The sequence below is a fragment of the Lycium barbarum genome, chromosome 7, assembly GCF_019175385.1.
Source record: "Lycium barbarum isolate Lr01 chromosome 7, ASM1917538v2, whole genome shotgun sequence".
NCBI lineage: Eukaryota > Viridiplantae > Streptophyta > Magnoliopsida > Solanales > Solanaceae > Lycium > Lycium barbarum.
In genome coordinates, this window is record NC_083343.1 from 82555092 (window position 1) to 82566699 (window position 11608).

Consider the following 11608-nt stretch of genomic DNA (forward strand, 5'->3'; position numbering starts at 1 on the left):
TGATTTGTATTTTGTTTGTGTTTGGGCCTACATGGGCAGGCTGTGTTGGTCCAGAAGACGATTAGCCGTTATGAATCCTAACGTATCGATATGAGTATTGTTGTGTCAGTCCAGAGCACGATTGACCTCCGTTGCTTCCTAGCCTAGAGTATATATGGCTATGCTAGTCCAGAGGATGATTATCCTCCGTATCTTCCTAGACTGGAGTATCTATGGGTGTGCTAGTCCAGAGGACGATTAGCCTCTTTCGCTTTCTAGCCCGGGGTATCTACTGCTGTGCTAGTCCAGAGGACGATTACCCTCTGTGGTTTCCTAACCCGGAGTATCGATTGATTGATCAGCCTGTGAGTGACTTGTTTCGTACTTTGATTAGCCTGTGAGTGGCTTGTTCATATCTTGTCTCCTGTGAGTGGCTTGCGGTGATAATGAATTTGTAAGTGAAATACTTGGACTGGTAAATGGTAAGGAGTTAAGTTAATGTGTCCTTCGTTATTGGATTCTGTGATGACTCTTCAATGTATCTAACTTACTTTATTCCTAGGTTTGGAACTGCTATCTTCATTGATATCATTTTATAAATTTTATTCATCATATTTTGTTTTGTTAATTATTGCCCCTTAGACACTCACTGAGTACCCAGTACTCAGGCATACCATTGTTATTTTTGATGGTATGTTAGGTAACGGAGAAGAGCAGGTTCGTGATACTCTCGACGCTTAAGAGAACTTGTTGCTGTTGTTGATTTGGTGAGCCCACATCCTTGTTCGTAGGACACTTCCTGTTTCATTTATTATTCTAGATTTTCGGGCTGCGTCCCGAAGTTAGATGATTGTTTTGTCTCTTAGAAGCTCCATAGATAGTTGTCAGAATTGTGGGGTAGATTGTCAAAGTCTCGTACGACTTAATGGGTATTTGCCACGTTTATGACTATTTACTTATATTAGACTTCCGCTGATCTTATTTCATAAATTGTGATCCTGATATATGCAGTTACATATAACTTTTTTTAATTTAATAAGGAAAGATTATTAAAAAGGAACTTGATGTTACATTTATTTTATAAATTGTTGGAGGCGAATGTTGAACCTGGCGGGTTCAAGTGTTATTATTGTGTCGTTTAGGTTCTTCTGATGTTGTTCATGACGTCGGATGCCGGTCACGTCTAGGGTGGGTTTTGGGGCGTGACATTAATGGAATATGAATACTTGATTATGGTATTGTGAATGTTATTATAGTTTTTTGGGAGTTGTTTGGCGATAAGGTGGAAGTCGATGAAATAGGAGAAATGCTGCCCAATTTTCATTAACTCATAAATTATTCTAGTTTGAATTTAAGAGTATCATTAAGGCTTAACTATGGTAAGAATCCTTCTAAATGTAAATTTTCCAAACTTCAAAGGTGAACGTTAATTAGTTAAGAAGACAAAGAGGAATGTAAGGTTAACCCTTCTTTCTAAAGGCATGTTTTCCTCATTTTGCGTCTACACGAGATATTCACGCTATTCCTACTCCTATAAATGTTGTAAGCTCATGACCCTCGAGATTCTCTTGATATTGTTGACAATGTTTCTTGTGATGATAATGATAGCGATTGTGATGACAAGATAAATTCTAGGGATGCCATCTAAGATATTCGAAACGTCTTGTTCCTAGATTTGCTAGAATGTTCATGACTTTCGATATTTTTGAGATACCTTCGGTGAAAGTTCTTCAAAGTAATGATGATAATAACGATGATGAAAATAGTGATAATAGTAATAATGACAAGGATGATGATGATGTTGACATGACTTAATCACACCTATGTGTGTGTGTATGTGTGTATATATATATATATATATATATGGCTATTATGTAACACCGAGCTTATATGGCTGGGTACGGCATCTACCGCGCGCACACCACTGCACTTGGGTACGTATAACACTGAGCCTTGGTAGGGCCAGGTACATATAACACTGAGCCTTGTCATGGCCGGGTACATGAAGTACCGAACCTTTTATGGTCGGGTACAGTACTAATATATAAGTAAGCATTGAAAATGGAAGGTTCCTATTAGGAAAAAAAAGTGAGAAAACATTATGATTGTCGCTAGAGGTATAAATGGCTCTATCATCCCATGACTTTTCTATTTTATGTTATTTCTTATGCTTCTCTTATGATGTTGATTATGCTTTACATACTCAGTACATTATTCGTACTGGCGTCCTTTTTTTTGTGGATGTTGTGTCATGCCCACAGGTGGACGGGGAGATAGACTCGATTCGTAGATTACTTGTTCAGAGACTGCATTAGAGGAGCTCCATTTGATCCGGAGCTGCAGCTGTTGGTATTGTTCTTTTGTGTACATACCTATAGGCATGGCGGGGCTGTTATGTCCCGTATTTCGTACATTCGAATATTTTAAGGAAGTCGTGGTAAGTTAAGGGCAAGACTATTTTCCAAAATTATTTTAATGCACAAGTTGTTTATTAGTATGGAAATATCGAGAAAGGCTAAGGGTAAAAAGGGAAATTCACAAAGTGGTTCACGGTAATATTGTGAAAGGCTAGGGGCAAAATGGAAATTTCATAAAAACTCAAGAAAGTTCTTGAATGGCCATGTGGCCGTCCAAGTTGAGGTGGGCCTTGGCCCACATGGATGAATTATGTGTGTGTATATATATATATATATATATATATATATATATATATATATATATGACTTATTAGTCATATTTATCATTACCATTACACTTAGAAAATTCAAGAAGTTTGGAAGGTTGGATGAATTGAAATGAAGTTGTAATCGTTGAGAAATTATTGGAGGAATTAATGTGATTCTAATATGGTTTCTTGTAATTATGAGAATAATGTTGCTAGTGTGTGAATTATGGGTATAGTTCATGAATTGAAGGAAGGAAATGTGTTGTTATTGTTATTGTTGCACTTTGGAGGTTTCGGGTGGAATGGCATATTGGTTAGATTATTTTGAATATTGTGTGAATTGTTTGAAGTGTTCTTGAATCATGTTAGAATGATTTCGGATTAACACTTGAATGTGAGATCATTGGTGTTAGCTTGACTATATGTGATCAAATTGAATATAATGAAATGTCGCTGAATTGTGTAGGAAGGATTGCTAGTGTTAGAATGCACTTTGAATTGATTGTTGGAGTTGGAAATATGATTGTTGGTATTGTTGTTGATAATTTGGCCGAGTTGAATTCTCGGATTGTTGTTGATAAATTGGCCGAGTTAGATTCTCGGGGATGGTTGTATTTACAGGGGAGATGCTGCCGAAATATCGGCAGATTATAAATGAATTTGTTTGAAAGACTAAGATAAGTATGTGATGATGAGTCTAATGATTGTATAAATTCTCTTGAATGTAGACTAGCGATAGCGAGCTTGGACAATTAAGCGTAGCTAATAGGACGTGGGACAGGTATGTAAGGCTTACCTTTTTTTTCTTTTGGCATGATCCTTGTGAAACGAACAGACGATATGTATATGATTCCAAAGAAACTCCTATTCTTAGAGCCACTAGAATGGCTAACGTTCTTGATTTCCATAAGCTATTTTATATGGTTTTGATGCGTATCTATGATGTCCGAAGTTCTATTTGATATGTTTCCGAATGGCATTCAAGAGACAATTGATATGACTAATGTCTTGATTTTCAAATGATAGCACGTTTGATTATTCCATTGAGTCTTTGATATATTTTGACACGTACATATGGTTCCAAAAGTTCTATTTTGATTTGATCCATAGCGATATTCGAAAGGTACTTGATATGATTATTGCTTTGATTTTCCAAAAATAGCTTCTGAAACGTTCGTAGAAGGTTCTATACAAAAACGTCCATAACTTTTTCACACTAAGTCGGATTGACTTGAAACGTGTTTATGACCCTCAAGTGTCGATTTATATACGTACCCATCGAGTCTTAAAATTTGTTTTATATGCATATAGTTTCTCACTACTCTGCTCGTGCACGCCTCAATATGTCTTTCACCGAGTCCCGGACCGGGTATGTTATTTGTGCGCTCTTCACTGCATTGTTCACCGCGTCCCTAGTTAGAGGGTCGGGATCTGTTATATGCATATACGTTTGAAGTATGATGTGGTATATGAATTCTGAAGTATGATGTGTGTTATATCCCGTATTTTCGCGTATTCGGGAAAATTCGGAATAATTATGATTTGTAAGGAATGAGGCCATATGTTGATTTGGATTAATGTATGTGTGTGTTGTTCATGAAAAATATTGGTGTGGAAACACGGACGAAGGCCAAGGGCAAAAATTGGAATTTTGAAAATTAGTTTCGGGAATTTCAAAACGAGAATTATAAGTTATTGGGCTCAAAACAAATGGATGAAAAATTAAGCCCAATACCAAAGGGGTGGCCGGCCATGTGCATGGCCCAACCCATGAATTTAATTAATTTTCCATGTGCTATAATTAATGTATATATTGGTCCTTATCTCATAGAAGCTTCATGAATTAAAGAAAAGAAAAACAAGCACAAAGAAGAGCAAGACTCAAGGGCACATTCGGCCCTTGCTCTTCACTTCCACCTCTCAAGAATTTTCCTCCAAAAATATTTTTCTTGTGGTATTCCTACTATATTAAGGGTCCTCTACAACATGGTGCAATTGTTTGGGAAGAAAGAGCACTTATTTCATCAAAGTGACCATATACTCAAGTGAAGAAGATTAGAGAATAAGGTAAGAATCCATCCCTTTTATTTATGTTATGGAGGTTTGTTTGTGTTGTAGTATATAGAAATGAGTTGAAAGTATGGAAAAATGGAAGATTTCAAAGTAGGTATGGAATGTAGTAGGTGGTCGTGAGTGTATATATGTGGTATGCATATATGAGTTGAATTTTATGTTATATTCTAATTGTGTGGATGATGGTATTCACATTGGAAATGAAAGTTGAATGAATTTAGTTGGGGTTAGTAATGTGGTGTTTGGCCGTGTGGTATAAAGTTGGTGGAATGGAAATGAATTAATTTTGTTTAATGTGTTAGTTGTGTTGTTGTGATGCTTGCAATGTATATGGAGATAAAATGATATAAGTTTGTATTGAAATGGAATGTAGAAGCTTATGTCGTTTTAGTACGATTTTATGACATTATGAAAAATGAAGTTGTTAGGTTGCAAATTATGATGATCATTGATAGATTTTGAAGATGGAAACATGTTATGAATATGTATGCCAAAGATTAGAAGCTTTGGATGAATTATGACTTTGGTGGAAAGTTGTATATTTTGTATATCGTATGAATATTTGGTGGAAATGATATGAAATGCTTCTAAATTGTATTGTAATGATCTTGATCTGAACGTGAATGTATGATGACAGGTGCCCGGGTGAGTTAGCTCTGGGTGCCCGTCATGACCCTCCGGTTGGGTCGTGACAAAAGTGGTATCAGAGCAATTTCGTCCTAGGGTATATCTACCAGCGGTGTCTAGAAGAGTCTTGTTCATGGGTGTATTGCGTGCCACACTTATAAATAGGAGGGTGCGGGCATTTAGGAATGAATGACCTTCTTTCTATTATAGATAGTGCGATAAAGTCAAATCACAGGATATAATATTTCCATCGCTAACCTTGATTGTTTTGTAGTTGCGAGATGGCTTCCACAGAAAAGGAAGCTAGTAGTCCAGGGGCTTCCAGAGGCAGTAATTCTTATGATACAGATCCATCAGAAATCATGTCCTCCATCGAGAAAGATCCGTCTGAGATCCAAGAGGAACCCACTGAACCTGTAAGGGATAGACAAACATTGGAAGATGACTATCCGCGTAATTCCAGAATGACGGTATCTGCAGAACGAGGGTCAAATGAGAATAGTGGTAAGCCTGGGAGAGTCAGTATAATTGGCACATTTTTAAACGGTGTGGGTGCCATAGAACAACCTGCGGAAAAGCAACCAGGCGAAGACCTCCCCCCACTCCCATTGGACCGAATCGTATCGAATCAAAGTTCCTGAGTGGGACCAAGGTAAGGACTTCCATTGTTGGAACTTTAGGATGCCAATGCTAATGTAAGAAAGTGAATCATATCGAATCAAAGTTCCTGAGTGGGACCAAGGTAAGGACTTCCATTGTTGGAACTTTAGGATGCCAATGCTAATGTAAGAAAGTAAAGTGCATCGTTCAGTCATTTTGGAATATTACAAGCAAGTTATGTAATATGAGTATTAATTGTAATAGTAGATCCATATTCACTTATAAGGTGTTAAAAAACAACAACATAAGGGGAAAGTATGATTTATGAGTATGTAAACCTCCATGAAGGGAGTTGATTGATGAAAAGCTTAGAAGGAGGAAGATGGAATTTTAGAAAGAGTAGGTATAACTTATGAGACGAGCTTTATTACTTTACATCCTTTTATAGTAATCAGCCTTGTGTGGTTGAGTTGTATATCACATGTGTTTCAATATGTGGCCTTCTGAGGCATAAGATGTGTTTTTTGGACTGTGTACAAGTTGGGATTGTTATGTTTACAGAGGAAACTCTGTCGAAATTTTTTGGGAATCTAAGAGAAGTTATGGAAACTTTTAAGTAGGATTATAGCGAAAAGAAAGAAAGGGCCTAGTAGTGAGTGATTAGAAATGAGGTTAGTAGTCAATTGTGGGATACATGTAGCAAGTGTGCATCAGGCTGGAAGGAGCGATGATTAAGTCCGGATAGGATAAGAAACATTCGAAGGGAAAATGACGTGCTTGGGGTAGAAATAAGTTTTGTAGACCGAGGAGAACTCGAGAGATAAGCATTCTAGAAGAAGTTTGCAAGCTAGAAAAAATTGGCTAGCCCTTTCATGTTTTGGAAGATTGAGTTATGAAATGAACTTGGTACATACGTAAAGGCCTATGCAGGTGATACCGATCCAGATTACCAAGTGAGATTTCACCCAATGATCTAGCGGGGGAGATTTTTGTGTCACTATGAGCCAGGCCTATTGACCTTAGCTATAACTCGAGATTATCGGAATGGATATGCTTAATTAGGCTCCTTGCCTGGCAATTGGTTGACCTTATGACTACAGTTGTGTTTTGTGATATAGTTCAGGTTATTTATCCTAGAACTTACCCGAACGGTTACATGATAGGAATTTGTTGTTACTAATGTGAAGGAATGTGAGGGACGCGGAAAGAAAGGGATTCAAACTAGTGAAGGAAGGTGAGGGACGTGAAAAGAAAGGGATTCAAACTATGTTAACAAGATAAGGTTGACCAATGAAACAGGAGAACGATAAGAGACGAATGTCCAGTGTGTGTTGTATGCTTCATAAAAAAAAGACATGTTGGAAGCAGAGAAGGAAAGGTAGAAGTGGGGCAAATAAAAGGAATGTCTACTAAAGCAGTGACGCGACCAACAAGGTGCGAGAGGGAGTCAAACCCTGTGGATATCCTATTATTAAGTGAGAATATTAATGGATGTTATGAAATGATTGGGATTTCGAATTGTACTATAACAAACGGGCGACTAATTAAATTATGACGAGGAATATGGGACTATTTGTTGAGTAAGTTATCTTATGCATAAGGAGCGACTTCACGCACAACATTTCCTCAAAGAATTCCAAAAGGGCCATATATTACCCTGTTGTTAATATATCAAAATAGCAGAGAACGATGCTTCTATGATAGTGTGAATTGTTTGAAGAAGAGTATGGAATGATTGACGTTGGACCTTAAGTCGTTGTTTTATCAGAAGGAAGTCTATGGTATTCTGGAATATGCTTAGGACTATTGTACTATGAACAAAATAATCTGATAAAAAGGAAAAAAGTAAGATAAAAGAGGAAACAAGATCTGAGTGCGAATGATCAGTGAACTAACTTTATAGGTATGTCAAGACAGCAACAAATGAAATTGCATCCCCGGTGAGTTATGCGAAAAATGCTCCAAGGAAAGATTATTGAGGAAAGGTAAGGCAAGAGATGGCAAGTTTGTGAACGGTGCGGTACAGGGAACATAGGTTAGTTATGGGATGCATCGATGAAAGTGACTAATACGTAAGAAGATCTAAGGATCTTAATAGGACTGCAGAAAGGAGCATTAGGACGAAGGAAATTCCTTCATGGTTTAATGGTTAGACGACAATAAAAGGGCAACTAAAGAATTAGTCTTCAATATTCCGAGGCAATGTGGCAAGCGGAGACAGAGTTAAAAGATGGGCACATTATGGAGAAGTCGTATTAACCTTAAGACGATGATAAGTGTCGTACAAAAAAATTTACCTATATCGGTGCAGATTCAATATGTGGATACAAGTGATTCCAGAGAGAGTATCCTTACAAGGCCTATTGTGGGGCATGATCATTGCAAAATTTAAAGCCCCTTAAAATGGTAAATCATGTGCGTAGTATGGCTTCCGACTAGGTGTTAGGTAAATGATAATGAGACGGTATCCCCATACAATAAAGGGTTCATAGGTGTGATTTCATAATAGGGATATACAGGAAACGATTATAAGATCAATATTTGGGGGAGAAGTAAAGGCATCTCAAATAATTAAGTATGATCAAGGATGGACGATGTACGGGTATCACAAGGGACCATACCAGCAAGGCAACTTACGTGTATCCTTTCAAAGGATATTCGCGAGGTGCCGATGTATTATAGACCTCGACAACTCAGAATGAGGATGGATTTCAATAATGGCTCACAGGAAATGTGTAGTACTAGACAAGCTTGACAAAAAGTACCAAGAGATATGGCGATGCCAGTAATAAGAAAATGAAGAGGTAAGTAGGAGAAAGAAGCAAAACTAGTGACAGTGAGTCATCTAGCAAGTTAAGATAGAGCATCAACTTTGAGGCTTATTACAAGCCATCGAAACTCCAATACGGAAATGGGAAGTCATTTATACGAACTTCATTACAGGTTTACCTCGTTCTAAGCATATATGATTTTATATGGGTAACTGTGGCTAGACTTACGAAGTCAGCTCATTTCCTACCAGTTAGAACTAAACACGCAGCGGGAGAATATCCGAAGCTTCATGCCAAAGAAATAGTACAACTCCATGGTGTCTCAGTATCTATTATTTCTGATAGGGGGATGCAGTTCATAGCCAACTTCTAGAAATCTTTCCAAGAAAGTTTGGGGACTCAGTTGAGTCATAGTACAACATTTCATCCACAGACTGATAGGGCCAGATTTGGTCCAGCAAGCTATAGAAAAGGTTAGGCTCATACAGGATTGATTATTAACAACTCACAGTCGCCAGAAATCCTATGCAGATCATCATCGATGAGATTTAACGTTCCAAGTGATATATTAGATATTCTTGAAGGTGTCGCCAATGAAAGGCGTCATGAGATTTGGCAAAAGTGAGCAAGCTTAGTTCTCGGTATGTTGGGTCTTATGAGATTATGCGCAAGGTAGGCCAAGTGGCCTATGAATTAGATCTACCTTCAGACTTGGGGCCAGTTCACCCGATTTTCCATGTATCGATACTTCGTGAGTGCATTGTAGATCCTTCCATAATTGTGCCACTAGGTACTATCCCAGTCACCAAACAACTGTCTTACGAAGAAGTTCCCATGGTCATTCTGGATAGGCAAGTACGGAGACTCCGAACCAAGGATGTAGCTTCAGTCAAGGTCTTGTGGAATAATAATAATAGAGAGGAGATAACATGGGAAGTGGAAGATGACATAAAGCTCAGGTACCCACATTTATTCCCCCCTCCCCTGTTATATCTCGTATTATCGCATATTCGGAAAATTCGAAATAATTTTGACTTGTAAGAAATAAGGTCATATTTTAATTTTATTTAATATAAATATGTGTTGTTCATGAAATGTTGATGTGTAAATTTGGAGGAAGGCCAAGGGCAAAATTGGGAACTTTGAAAATTAGTTTCGGGAATTACAAAATAAGAACCATAACTAATTGGGCTCAAAAGAAATGAAAACAAAAAAGGAAGGACCAATCCAAGGGGTGGCCGGCCATGGCAATGGAAATAGGCCCAAGCCCATGTGACTAATTAACCCAAGTAATAAAAATAGATAAGGGCCACCATTTGTTCATTCTAGAACAATCAAGAAACAAAACAAAAGAGAGGGAGCAAGAACAAGAGAGGGGTTCGGCCAACCCAAGGAAAAAAAAAATTTAGCCATCAACCTTGATCCAAAAATTCAAATTTTCTAGTATTCCTACTAAGCTCGAGACCCTCTTCAACGGGATATAAATTTTGAGGCAAGAAAGTACTTTTTTTAGCAAGTGGAAAATCTTGAAAAAGGTAAGAATTCTACCCTTTTATGTTATGGAAGATTTATATATGTTATAGTGAGTAGAATTTAATGAAAATCATGGAGTTGTTGTGTGTTGAGTGAGCCGTGTGGGTGTGTGTAAGTATATGTGGCCGTGTGATGTTGTTATGGTGAGGAGAAGATGGATTAATTTTATTTAGCTTGTTAATTGTGTTGTTATGACCTTGTGATGTAAATGGAAGAATAATGGTTCAAGATTGACATGAAAATTAGTTGTAAGTTGTTGTAGGAAAATTGCGTGATTTTATTATAGTTTTATGTAATTATGAAAATGGAATTGTTAAGGTGCGAATTGTTGTTGTTGTTGATGAAATTGGAAGATAAAAATGTGTTGTGAATGTTCGTGTCGAAGATTGGCGGTTTCGGGTGAAATATGGTTTTGGCGGGATTTTTGAATATTTTTTAGAATTGTATGAAATTCTTTTGAATTGCACTTGAATGATCTTGAATTAGTAGTGAATATGTAAGTGTCGATATCGGCTTGAAAATTCGTAGTTGAATTGAATGTTGATGAATTATGTTGAAAGGAAGGTTACGAATGTTGGAATGTGTTTTGAATTGATTATTGATGTTATTGGTATGGTTGTTGGTATTGTTGGTATGGTTGTTGATGAATTTGGCCGAGTTAAATTCTCGGGGATGTTGAATTTACAGGGGAGATGCTGCCGAAATTTCTGTAGACAAGTGCTAATTAGAATTGAATTTCTAAGTACTTGTAGCTAATATTTGGTAATTGATAATATTATTGTAGATATTGGAGAGCCCGAGACTTGATTCGGGAATTGATTAGCGGGCGATTAAGGTATGTAAAGCCTATCGTTCCTTTTTTTTGGCATGATCCTTTTTGGAATAAACAAAAATGTATATGTATGCTTATAAAGAAAATCCTACTCTTAGATGCCACTAGGATGGCTAACATCTTTGACCTCCGTAAGCTATCCCATATGGTTCGATACGCATTTATGATGTTTGAAGATTCTAGTTGATATGTTTCCGAACAATGTCCGAAAAATATTTGATATGGCTAAAGCTTTGGATACATATATTTTGATACGTACATATGATCTTAAAGGCTCCATTTGATTTGCTCCTTAGTAATGATTGAAAGTTCCCCTAATACAAATGTTACTTGAATTTCCAAAAAGAGCTTCTGAAATGCTTTTAGAAAGTTCTGTACTTCAAAAGTTCGTAACTTTCGTATATTAACTCTGATTGACCCGAAACTGATTTCTGAGCCTTCGGATGTCGTAAAAATATTTGTTCATCAAGTTTTGAAGCTTATTTATTTATATGCATATGGTTTCCGCACTACTCCACTCGTGCCTAC